The 11,748-nt window shown below is 37.6% G+C and overlaps 2 pseudogenes; one reads left to right on the top strand and one right to left on the bottom strand.

The window, feature by feature from the left end:
• Positions 1-1,933: 1,933 nt before the first annotated feature.
• Positions 1,934-2,521, top strand: LOC121791590 (annotated as a pseudogene).
• A 915-nt stretch (positions 2,522-3,436) lies between these two features.
• On the bottom strand, positions 3,437-8,155 carry LOC121791589 (annotated as a pseudogene).
• Positions 8,156-11,748: the final 3,593 nt, after the last annotated feature.

Genomic DNA, 11,748 nt, shown 5'->3' with positions numbered 1-11,748 from the left:
ACATCTACTTCCAGTTTTCACGATGAAGGAACAAGCCGCTCAAAAGGTCCACACACCGAGTCTTCCCAGCAGCCTGATTTGAATGAGGCTGTCAAGCTGTTCTTGGCTGAGAAGCAGGATGAGTTCTTAGCCTTCCTGCAAAAGCGCCAACAGCCGAAGACGAAACGGTAGATTCTCCTTCCTCGTCCAGACATGAAAGTCACTACCGCAGTAGTACCGTGTCTTCCAGGAAGAAGAATCCTCAACCCCGACATGTTCCTGTTCCTCCTCGGTACCGGAATCACAGGAGACCTCGATCTCCTCCATACCGAAGAGATGTCGGGTTCGCCATGTACGGAGCATTGGAATCCTCAACCTCCGGACGCCTTTGCAGAATTGGATCAAGCACATTCTCCCAGTGCTTTCTCCAATGTGGAGGTATTCGTCGAACACATCCGCCTTCCAGTCGCAAGCTGACGGATTGCTGCAGTACATTTCTGCAGCGTCGTGTGGCTGGAACGGCCGACGGCGTCGAACCTTTCTTGGAAGAACTCTTCCCGGGCTGCCAATGTATTTCTGATGTGGAGAAATAGCAGTTTCCGCATGCGGAAACGGCGACGGAAGTAGGTATCTCCCCAGACCGGGTTATCGCAGAAGTAGTCGCGTACTAACCTTGCGGCAGCTTCCTCCCGGTTACGATGGATGTAAGTCCGGGAGCGTCTTTGGGGCGGTGCGGCTTCTTCCGCCTCCCGGCATCGATCTTCTTCAAGTGATTCTTCCATTATTCGACGCATTTGCTCATATGGATCCATTAGATCGATTAACTTTGGGGGAAGAATAAAATAGTTGATTTGAGATGAAAATTGGAGTGGAAAGAGAGATGATTTGAGAAGAATAGATGTGTGTTTGTGTGTAAAATGAGGATGAAATATGAGTATTTATAGAGTAAAAAATAAAAAAATAAAAAATTTGAGAAAACGGTCGAAAGACGGTAATATTACCGTTTTCAAATTTTAATTTTTTTTATATTAAATAAATCATTTAAAAAAAAATGATTTATTGTGTCAGCGTGATGAAACCCCACTCATGGGCCGGCGAGTGGGCGTCACGCATCGCGCCGGAGAATGCCACTTCACGCGAGTGGCGAGACAGCTCGCGGGCTGTCTCGGCGGGCTGGGGACGAGACGGGCGTCCCGCACCCGTCTCGTCACGGAGGGAGGGGATTCGAGCCACCCACGTAACGCGTTGCAGCTGGCCTTATTGACTACAATTACTACAAGTCTACAAAACATTAATGTACCCGATTTTAGGATTTAGGCTAGGGTATTTGTTGTGAGAATGGGAAAGAAATTCTACCACCCATTTATGTGGAGTACTTGATTGAAGTAGTCGGTATTTCAAGAGTCGTACATTAGTACTGTAATTATTACTTTTGATTGATTAAGAAATAAGTACAGCAAGTAAATGGCTGTTGGATGAAACATAATTTTTATGATTTGAACTTAGCATGATGTCCCTCATTCCATTCCATAACCAGTAGTTACTCCATATTTTCTAGTATTTTGATTTATCCACACAAAATAGTCCCTTTTCACTTTAATATGTCTTCTCATCAATAGTATATTACATTAAATCCGTAAATAAAATGCATAGGTGGAATATAGTAAACATATCAAAAATTGTAAAGCAATAGTATGTGCAGATTTGTGAGTAAGGATGGGAAATAGATATAGAAATCTACTTATTTCAACCTGTCGAAATGAGAATGAGAATACAATCGATTGCAAATTAAAAAAAATACATAGAGTCGATAATAAGACAAAAAAAAACTGATTACTTTAACACATTATTCTGTCAATAAATAGAGTTGAACACCAAGTTTTTGGTCTAATTCAAGCTGCACAATCCACTGTTACACTGCAATCTTCTTCTCTTCACCAAACACCTTTGCAGCATGGCCCGGCCACAGCAGCGATACCGAGGCGTACGCCAGCGCCACTGGGGCTCTTGGTTTCCGAAATCCGCCACCCATTGCTGTAAGTAATCCATCACTACTTTTGCCATTCATTGTGTATAAATAAAAAGTGCATTGATGAAGTGATCAGATACATTCTTGTTTTACCTTTGCAGAAAGACAAGAATATGGCTTGGGACATTTGAGACGGCAGAGGATGCAGCAAAGGCATATGATGAGGCTGCAAGGATCATGTGTGGCTCCCGAGCTCGGACAAACTTCTCCTACGATCCGTTGTCGTCTTCATGGCCATCTACGCACCTTCTTTCACCTACTCTAATGGCCAAGCTGCAGAAATGCCACATGACTTCTGTCTCAAAGGGCAATAAACTAGCTGTAGATAATAAGCGAATGGAGGCACATAAAATGAGTGGAAATCATGAATTTCTGGGGAAATCAGAGAATGTGCAGGAATTCAAAGCTGCTGCTGCTGCTGCTGAGGATGATGGCATAGAGCAGATGATAAATGAGTTGCTTGATCATGGTTCAATTGAGCTTTGTTCCAATTCATCTATTTCTCAACAATAATGAAATACTACTATTTTTCTCGTTTCACAATATCAATTCACACTAAAATTGGTGTACATTTTATAAATTGGTTCAACTTTACTTATTAACAACTCTAATCACATATTCTTCAATCATATTTTACATCACATATAATAGACATAGTATATATTTCCAATCATATAACTTCTCATTTTATAACTAAATAAGCGTCAACTCAATAGACAAATATATATCACACACAATTAATACATTACTACTAAGTTGGAAAAGATGATGCTATCAGTCTTGATCAGATCCAACACTTTCCAAAAATAAAGGGTGTTTAGATAACTGAATGTGAATGAGATTTGTGGGAATTGGGCTCATAATTGGATGATGATTGATTAAGGAACATCTCTAAAGTCTTTCTACTCACTTTTATCAGCACACTGCACCAATGCCATCCACTGATACATTCCTCTTTTAACTTTTTTGCTTTTCACTTTTTCAACACCTATCTCATTACATTTTTAAATGAAAATTAAATAAAAAGATACTACTAGTATACAAAATTGTAGATGAGATTTTCTACTTAAACTTTTCGTGGTCTACCACTCTCAAAAAACATTTCTGCATTTCTTAGCCTTTAGTTTTATATTTTCTTGGTACAATTAGATAACATTGAATTGTAGAATGAGAAAACTGATTATGATTGCAGAAATATTGATATGTTTCTCCTAAACAGCATTAAAACACAGGATGATGAAGAAGAATGAATATAGACCGCTGCTGGCCTCTATTTAATCGCACAGCATGCACTATTATTTTACTTTGCAAAACTAACATAACTGGAAAAATGATTGCAGTGTGCGCTAATTAAGCACTAATAAACCAAAACTAATGAGTCAACTCTAGTTTCTTCACCTCTCTGAGTTTTCCTCTTCCTTATTCCATCATCTGCACTCACACTGTGTAGTTCTGTTGTATCGTTCCAACGTCGAGGCCTTTGAGCTTCACCACGGACTCGACATGCCCCTTGAGGGTGTGGAGCTCTCTGAGTCTGATTCAGTTCAACCAAATATATCTTGTCAAAAATTTTGCTCAACAAGTGAAGTATGGTAATGATTTGTGTTAATTACCTTGCAACTTCAGCGCGTTTCTTGGCTTGTTCAGCTATCTCGGAAAGTTCTCTATAGTCGGTGCTGTCCTTGAAGACATCAGAGCTCTCTGGAACTCGTAGGCCATGGAGTGTGCGTTGAGCCATGGCCCACTGTGCTTCCCTTTCAGACCTGCCATAGTTCTTCTTTGACGTGAAGGCCGTCTGCACACCAATTCAAGTTAGTTATGTGTGTGTTTGGTTTAAAGAATGCGAGAGGAACAAGTATAAAAATACCCTATTATCAATCATGTTCTTCCAGGCCTTGCCGCTGAGACATATCTGATAATGAATTTGAATATGTCGAGAGGGATGTAGAAGACGAGGCTGTATAACCAGATGACACCCGCCCAACCCACCCGATGCCCTTGATGCTTGCAAACTCCCAGTTTGCATAAACAGCGATACAGTTGCAATCTGTTTGTGTATCATAACACAAAACTATCAATGTTTATGTTGTTGAATGGTAATAAAAGTTGCTCAAAGAATTGATATACTGGAGAGTGACTTACCAACTGGGCCACTAGGAAAGCAAACACGAGAAGAAGACCAGGGCGTTCGATGTAGGACCAGCTTCTCGATCGGTCACAAAGATGAGAGCTTGACTCACAATGCTCACTTGAAGGTAAACAGCTGAGTTGAGCTCATGGTAGTGGTCTTGATTGGCCTCACACCAAATTTATCCTAAGAAAATGAAAATTATTATTAAGATATTGTGAGCTTATATGATTCCAAAAGAGAAGAAGTAAAATGACGATGATAGTGCATCACCGTGAAAAAAGTAGATTCTTGAACAGCCCAGAAGAAAACAACAGTCATCACTGCAAGGTAAGTGCCAAACACAATTCCAGTGGTGAAAATCTCCCTCAACTTCCACGAGTCGGGCATGGGCGATGGCTTCACCTTATCCTTGGAAATGGTCATGATAGTTCCATCATTGAGGATTGCGATGATTAGAACCATGAAGGGTGAGAAATCGAATTTCCAGATGAGTGCAAGGAGCATGAAACCAAGCACGACACGGATGGTAATGGAAACTGCATAGATTGTGTAGTTCTTCATTCTCTGGAAGATGGCTCTGCTTGTCAGTACAGCACTCACAATGACACTCAATCCCGGCTCAGTCAAGACTATATCTGATGCACCTCTGGCAGCATCAGTGGCATCAGCCACTGCAATGCCGATGTCTGCCTTCTTTAGAGCTGGGGCATCATTGACTCCATCTCCTGTCATTCCACAAATATGCTTCCTCTCTTGTAACTTCTTCACAATCTCGTATTTATGCTCTGTGGACATAATTAAATTAAAGAGTTAGTACATGATAGCTTGCTAGAGAGCGAGCACACATAAAAAAAATCAACAAATTATGAGGCAAACCAGGAAAGACTCCTGCAAAGCCATCAGCCTTCTCAATCAACTCTTCAACAGAATAGCTGGCAATTGATTCATCCTTGTGCTGCCCGAGAAGTGAGGACGAAGGATACATGTTCGTTCCCATTCCAAGCCTTCGACCAGTCTCCTTGGCAATAGCTAGTTGATCTCCAGTAATCATCTTAACATTGACACCAAGATGAAGAGCACGCTTGATTGTCTCGCCACTGTCATGCCTCGGAGGATCAAAGAGTGGCAAGAGACCTGTAAACACCCATGGGGTGCCAGCACCCTCCTTTGTCTTCTCTGGTACGGTCTGACAAATTAATCATCAGTCAGATACCTTTTAAGGTTTTAAACTTCATATCAACTATATATCTCCATTTAAACCACAAAGATTTACCTGCTCACAAACAGCCAAAGAACGAAGTCCACGATCAGCAACTTGTCGATGATGGACAGAGCTTTGTTCTTTACATCTTCCCTGAGGTTGCAGAGCTCTATGATCTAGGAAAATACATTAACGGTTATGCTAAGTGATCAAACGATCAGGAAAAGAGAAAGTGGAAAACTTGGAATCCCTGCCCTGCTAAATAACACGACCAGTTACCTGCTCTGGAGCACCTTGCTCACTCTGTGCCAATTTCCACTATCTATCAATATAAGTAATAGCAGTGCGCTTCTCCACTGGATTGAATGGAAGAAATGCACCTCTGTGATCCCTGCTCTTGCCTGCAAGAACAATATGGTAAAAATCAAACAATTTTCAGGCAATAGTTCAACCAAAAATATAATCTATAGAACTACTCCATAAATAAACCTCTTTGGGATCAGCCAACATTCCAACAATACAGGCATCAATCGCATCCTGGTTCTCCACCCTTGATGCTCTAGCTCCTTGTAGGATAACATGGTCCTTGTCCGCATCTTTTGAGAATACCTGCAGCCACAGTTGTCGTGGTTAGAGCGTTGTATGCCAATTAGATTCATTAAATTGAATTATATATTAATCAACCTCGATTAGATTTTTGTCGACAGTGAGCTTGTTTAGAGTGAGGGTCCCGGTTTTGTCACTGCAGAGAACATCCATTCCAGCCATTTCCTCAATGGCTGTCATTCTCTTAGTGATAGCACCTTGCTCCGACAATCTGTGGGATCCGATGGCCATGGTTACGGACAACACTGTTGGCATGGCAATCGGAATGCCTCCAATGAGTAGGACCAAGAGATTGTCAATTCCACTCCTGTACTTCCTGTGCTGAATTGGGTACATAACTACAAGCTCAATGACAATCCCAATGGCAATGGAGCAGATACAGAAGTTGCCGATGGCAGTAAGCACCTAAACCAAGCATTCAAAAGTTAGACACATCAAACCAAGCCTAGTGAGAAGACATATGGAAATGCACAACCTTCTGGAAGTGGCCGACGTTTTGGGTGCTGTCAACAAGATGTGCTGCTTTACCAAAGAAAGAATAGATTCCTGTGGCAATGACAACAGCCTCAATTTCACCTTGTTTGCAGGTGGAACCAGAATACACTCCACTCCGGGGTTCTTAGTCACTGGCAGTGATTCACCAGTGAGAGCGGATTGATCAATCTTTAAAGCATCGCCTTCTAGAAGACGTGCATCAGCTGGGACAATGTCTCCCAACTTGATGCTTATTATGTCTCCTGGGACAAGGATGGCGGCTTCTTGCTCACCCCATTTCCCATCTCTCAATACCTTCATTTGAGTATAAAAATAAGGTGTTTTACAATTAACATGACACATACATCCTTTTAACTGAACCAAACCAATCTGAAATATGCAGATTACCTTTGTCTTTAGTGCAAGACCAGCCATGAGAGCTGCTGCAGCATTGCCTGCATTGTTCTCCTCGATGAAACTAATGGTGGAATTGATGATCAACAACGACATAATTCCAACAAAATCTTGCCAATCTTGGTGGTTTGCCCTGAAAACAAACAAGATCGAGTCAACAAATCACATCACAGTATTCACAATCGAATAGTAGTAGTTTGTAGAGAAGGTATTAATTACATCTCCATTGGCCAAAACAATGGCCATGATAGCAGCAATCTCCATAACCCATGAAAGGGGATTCCACATAAACCCAAGAATATCAGCAGTTGTTTTCTGTCTTCTCTTCCAGCTTGTTCGGGCCCAATGTCTTTGAGCCTGTCTACGGCCCTCCTCTGTTATCAGTCCCTCCCTCGAACATTTCAGATGATCAAACACTTCCTCCAAAGGCAGGTTTTCCTTAAATCACACAATGGATTGACAGACTAGTTTAAATTTCATTCAAAAATGCAATTTTCAACAGAAATCGCCGATTTATGATTAGCATTCAACTTCTTTCAAACACATAAACACTCTCAGCATACAATTGTAAACTACAGAAAGTAGAAACATAATGCGAATAGAATATGCAGAAGATAAATTTTTTTTACCGATTTTACACAAATCAAAAAATCAGCTTTTCGTAAACTCATCAAAACATGCACATTATCTAACAAAAATGCACAGCACAAATAGGTTTGTGAAATCCAATTGCAATAAAAAACATCTTCAGAAATGTTTTGAATATATATATATATATATATATATATATATATATATATATATATATATATAGGGTTTTGATCTATGCAAAACTAGATTTAAATACAGAAACGCAGAACAATATCATAATTAGGGCACTTTTAGGTCATAATTAGGTAATTTTTAGGTCATGCTAACAAAGCATGACCTAAAACGATCTTATCATGACATTAAACCCAAATATTATAATATGACCTAAAATTGCTTAATTATGACCTTCCGTGTTTTTGGTTAATTATTGACCATTAGATCATCTAATCCTAGGGCCAAGATTTGGTCTGCATTTCTGGATTTAAACAGATAGATCATCTCCCTATATATATATATATATATATATACACACTTTTGCATGTGGCACACACAAATAGTAGTTGATGAATTCAAAATGCAGATCAGAAAGAGAGAAAATAGAGTGAATACCAGATCAACGCTCCCATCTAAGATGTGTTTCCATTTAGAGTCAGCCATCTTACGACGTACAGCAGCGTAGTATATTCAATTGAATCTCGTGTGGCTCTAGACAATTAGAAGTGGAGACATAACTGGGAATGAGATGAATAAAAATGAGAAGAGAAAGGTGAAGGTATAGAGAGGAGCGTATGTATAGTGTATAGCTGTGTTGTGAACGTAGGACTGAGTAATACAAATGCTTGGAAGGCCGTGCTTTTTGGAGAGGAGGCGTCGCTGATTTCTACACTTTGTAACTAACTCATTTCATTGTTCCTTCTACCCACACACTCACATTATTTATATACACTATATTATTATAAACTTGCTAATATAATAAAATATATTATTGTTATTATACACTTACAAATATGGAGTATTATTTTTTGGTATTCAATATTATGTTTTCAGATTTTGGTATTTGATTTTAGATTTTTTCCATTGGATTTTCAGAATTTTTATATTTTTATAGAATTTTATAGTATTTTTCAAAATGGATCTAATTTTATAGTTTGGAATTCAGATTTTCGGACAACCCGGGTCAAATCGGATTCATTTTTCATAAAATTTTGAATTTTTGGATTGAATAAAAATATGATCTAAAATCTGAAATTAGTAAGCTACATAAAACTAAAATCACAATAAAATCTAATAAAACCAAATAATACATCCAATTGACACCTTTAAAATAGCCCGTGTGAATTTAGAAAGACTAAAGATTTCGGTACAATATGAGCACACCAAATTTTTGATACAGTATGACACCTTACCAAAAAGATTTCGGTACGATATGAATTTCATGTATTGCTCAATGACAATCTAGAAAATATTTGCTGTGCGGTTAATAGTAATAAATACTCCTCAAGTAAGATAGTTTTCTACCGCCCATTATCATGGAGTACTATGAGTATTCACATGTTAAAAACGATTCCAAAATCTAGCATTAAAAATAGATTATCATTTTTTTCTCGATGTATATCAAGATGTATGTTCACAATTCACAAACATAATAAGTAATCGACGAATCAAAAAAAAATGCGATTAAGAAACACAGTAAACAATCGATTAATTGAAGAAATTCAAGATGGTGGGGCCGACCGACCCCACCTTGGTTATCATTAATACCGCAATATACTCCAACATACTAAACTTTCATATATACCATAAATTAAGGTTTATATTGGAATTTAGGATATGCCGACCGCCGTGTATACAATGACATCAATATATAACGTAAAAATGGTATATACCGTGAATATTGAATACATTTATATGATAATATTTAATATTATATTATAATTATTTTATAATTGTATAACAATATTGCGGGTATATTGTACCGAAATACAATACGCCGTAAAATTTCGATACGATTTGCAGAGAATGCGGTACGACAACTGTACTGAAGTTGGTCATAAATGCAGTATACCAAAACTTTCGATAAGATAAATGTGTTATCTTTTCTCACATATTTTTGATATACTGTACGGTATGTACGATAAATTGTCCTACTCCTCCCTATGCATACATGATAGGAAACCCTTAGTTTGTCGTAGGGGCTGCGCAATTAGTTTCGGAGGGCAGAGTTGCAAGAATGGGCAAGGATCGATTCCCACTATTGTCGTGTAGTTGCAACATCTTTCACGTATAAATGTGAGGCCTTGAAAGGTGGGCTTCTGGCAGGACAATGGGTTAACGGCCCTTCCCCTTAGCGGGCATGTGTACCCTAATTGAAAACCCCTCACAATACTATCGGGCTGGAATGTGGGGCCATTGGGGTTGAGGTTTAAACCTTTTTTGCAAGAGAAAAACCCTAGTTTGTGAAAATTTATTTTTCTCGCCAGATTATTTTTGGCAATTTGTTTTATTGTTTTCTAGGCATATTGATATCAGTGCACTCAGGGGCGGATCTAGCTTATTGCTAGATGGGGCAAATGTCCCTGCTCATATTTAACTATATATAAATATAACTATAAAATAACATTTTTAATCTTTCATTATTTGTCCCTTCTTGAATATTTAATTTATTTTCATGTATATTTTTGCCCCTCTTACTAAAAATTTCTGTCTCGTCCCTGAGTGCACTTATTTGCTGCACCTTTTTATTCAATCAAATTTACTACTCCATCTCCATGTAATTTTGGGTATAACCAATTTATCTCAAATATCCAATATGTTATTAAACGTTTCACCTTTCAAATATAGGGCTTAACTTTGTAGTTCTGCATATTCAATCAGTTTCTCAAAAGGCAATTTATTATCCCAATCACCGTATTGAATGTTATGGTCTATTCGTTTATTTACATAAAAAATTTCGTAATCTATTCGGCAGCATGTAAAAAAAAAGTAATAGCATCATTTTATTACTAAAAGTTTCGATATAACATTTAATTTTGTTTAATCACGAGTATACCGAACCCGTCTTGGCGGAATCCTACTAATCATACTCAACTGTGTTTGCGGATTAAGGCCGAAAGTCCCTCAACGGATGGCGGGGTTTGAATCCGTGACTTCAAGATCACCACTAACTCCATGCTACAATCCGTCAGTAATATGCAATTTTAGTTTTACTTTATGGATACTCTCGTAGAATACACCATACTCCATAATACTACTAGACTACTAGTATTTAATATTTTAAATATCAGTACTAGTATTTTTTATACACCATACTTATTTTTCCCAAAAAAAAACCCCGCGTTCTCAACATTTAGTAAGTAATTACTCCTTAAAATTCGTATGACCGCATATTTAGGTTACTATAATTCAATCGTATAAGAACCTTTTATTTGCCTAAAACCACACTTTTTATTAAATATTTTCATTTGTCCATTTATACTCATGGCACGGTATAGGTAATTTAAAATTTTGCCAGTTATTGTAAATAGTTATATTGATATTAATACATAGGAGTACTATATAGTTCAACTTATTAATTCAGTAACTAACATAATTAGGTATGTGCAAATCAGGTAAATATTCATATTTCTTGTAACGGAAAGTAAAAGAAATCTTACGTCATTAATTTATTTCACATAAAATGTCACGTACGCTAATTGCTGAAAATGATCATATGTAGGGATCTGATTAGAGCTTGATAGCGAAAACACAAGTAGCATTCCTCTAATCGAGCTTAATTACAAGATTCCCGCCTACTTTCACAATTTTAAATTTGCATATGATATCACTTTTTAAATTAGTTATGCATGTGATATGACATAATTACTTTTATCTTTCAATACACGTATTTCGTCAAATTCGAGAAAAGATTTATTTTATTACGTGAACAATTTCTTTTTACATTTATAAGCTAGATTTAGAGTGTCGAGTTACTTACAAATCCAAAGGTAGAGTAAGGGACAATTTCAAGAATCAAGCCTAAATTACAAAATGGTTTGAAGATGATTAATATACGTAGAGATCAATGTGAATGCATGCTCAAATATAAAATTAGAAAAAAAAGAATGTTTGCATAGACACACAACTTATAATTAATCACTTTTTTCAATCAATAGAAAACAATATCGAAGAATTTTGACTAATTTAATTGTGGCATTGATCCCTATAAACTCCTTTTGTTTTAATATAACCACAATTTCAACAATCTGATTCTCCCTTAATCCTGTTTGAAGTTTGGCCTTGAATCACCAGAAATTGGTTTGGTGTGCTAATAATTTTGGCGCCAAT

Source organism: Salvia splendens, unplaced genomic scaffold (assembly GCF_004379255.2).
Source record: "Salvia splendens isolate huo1 unplaced genomic scaffold, SspV2 ctg845, whole genome shotgun sequence".
Classification (NCBI taxonomy): Eukaryota; Viridiplantae; Streptophyta; class Magnoliopsida; order Lamiales; family Lamiaceae; genus Salvia; species Salvia splendens.
Note: the sequence above shows the minus strand (reverse complement) of the source record. Positions and strands in the feature narration are given on the sequence as shown.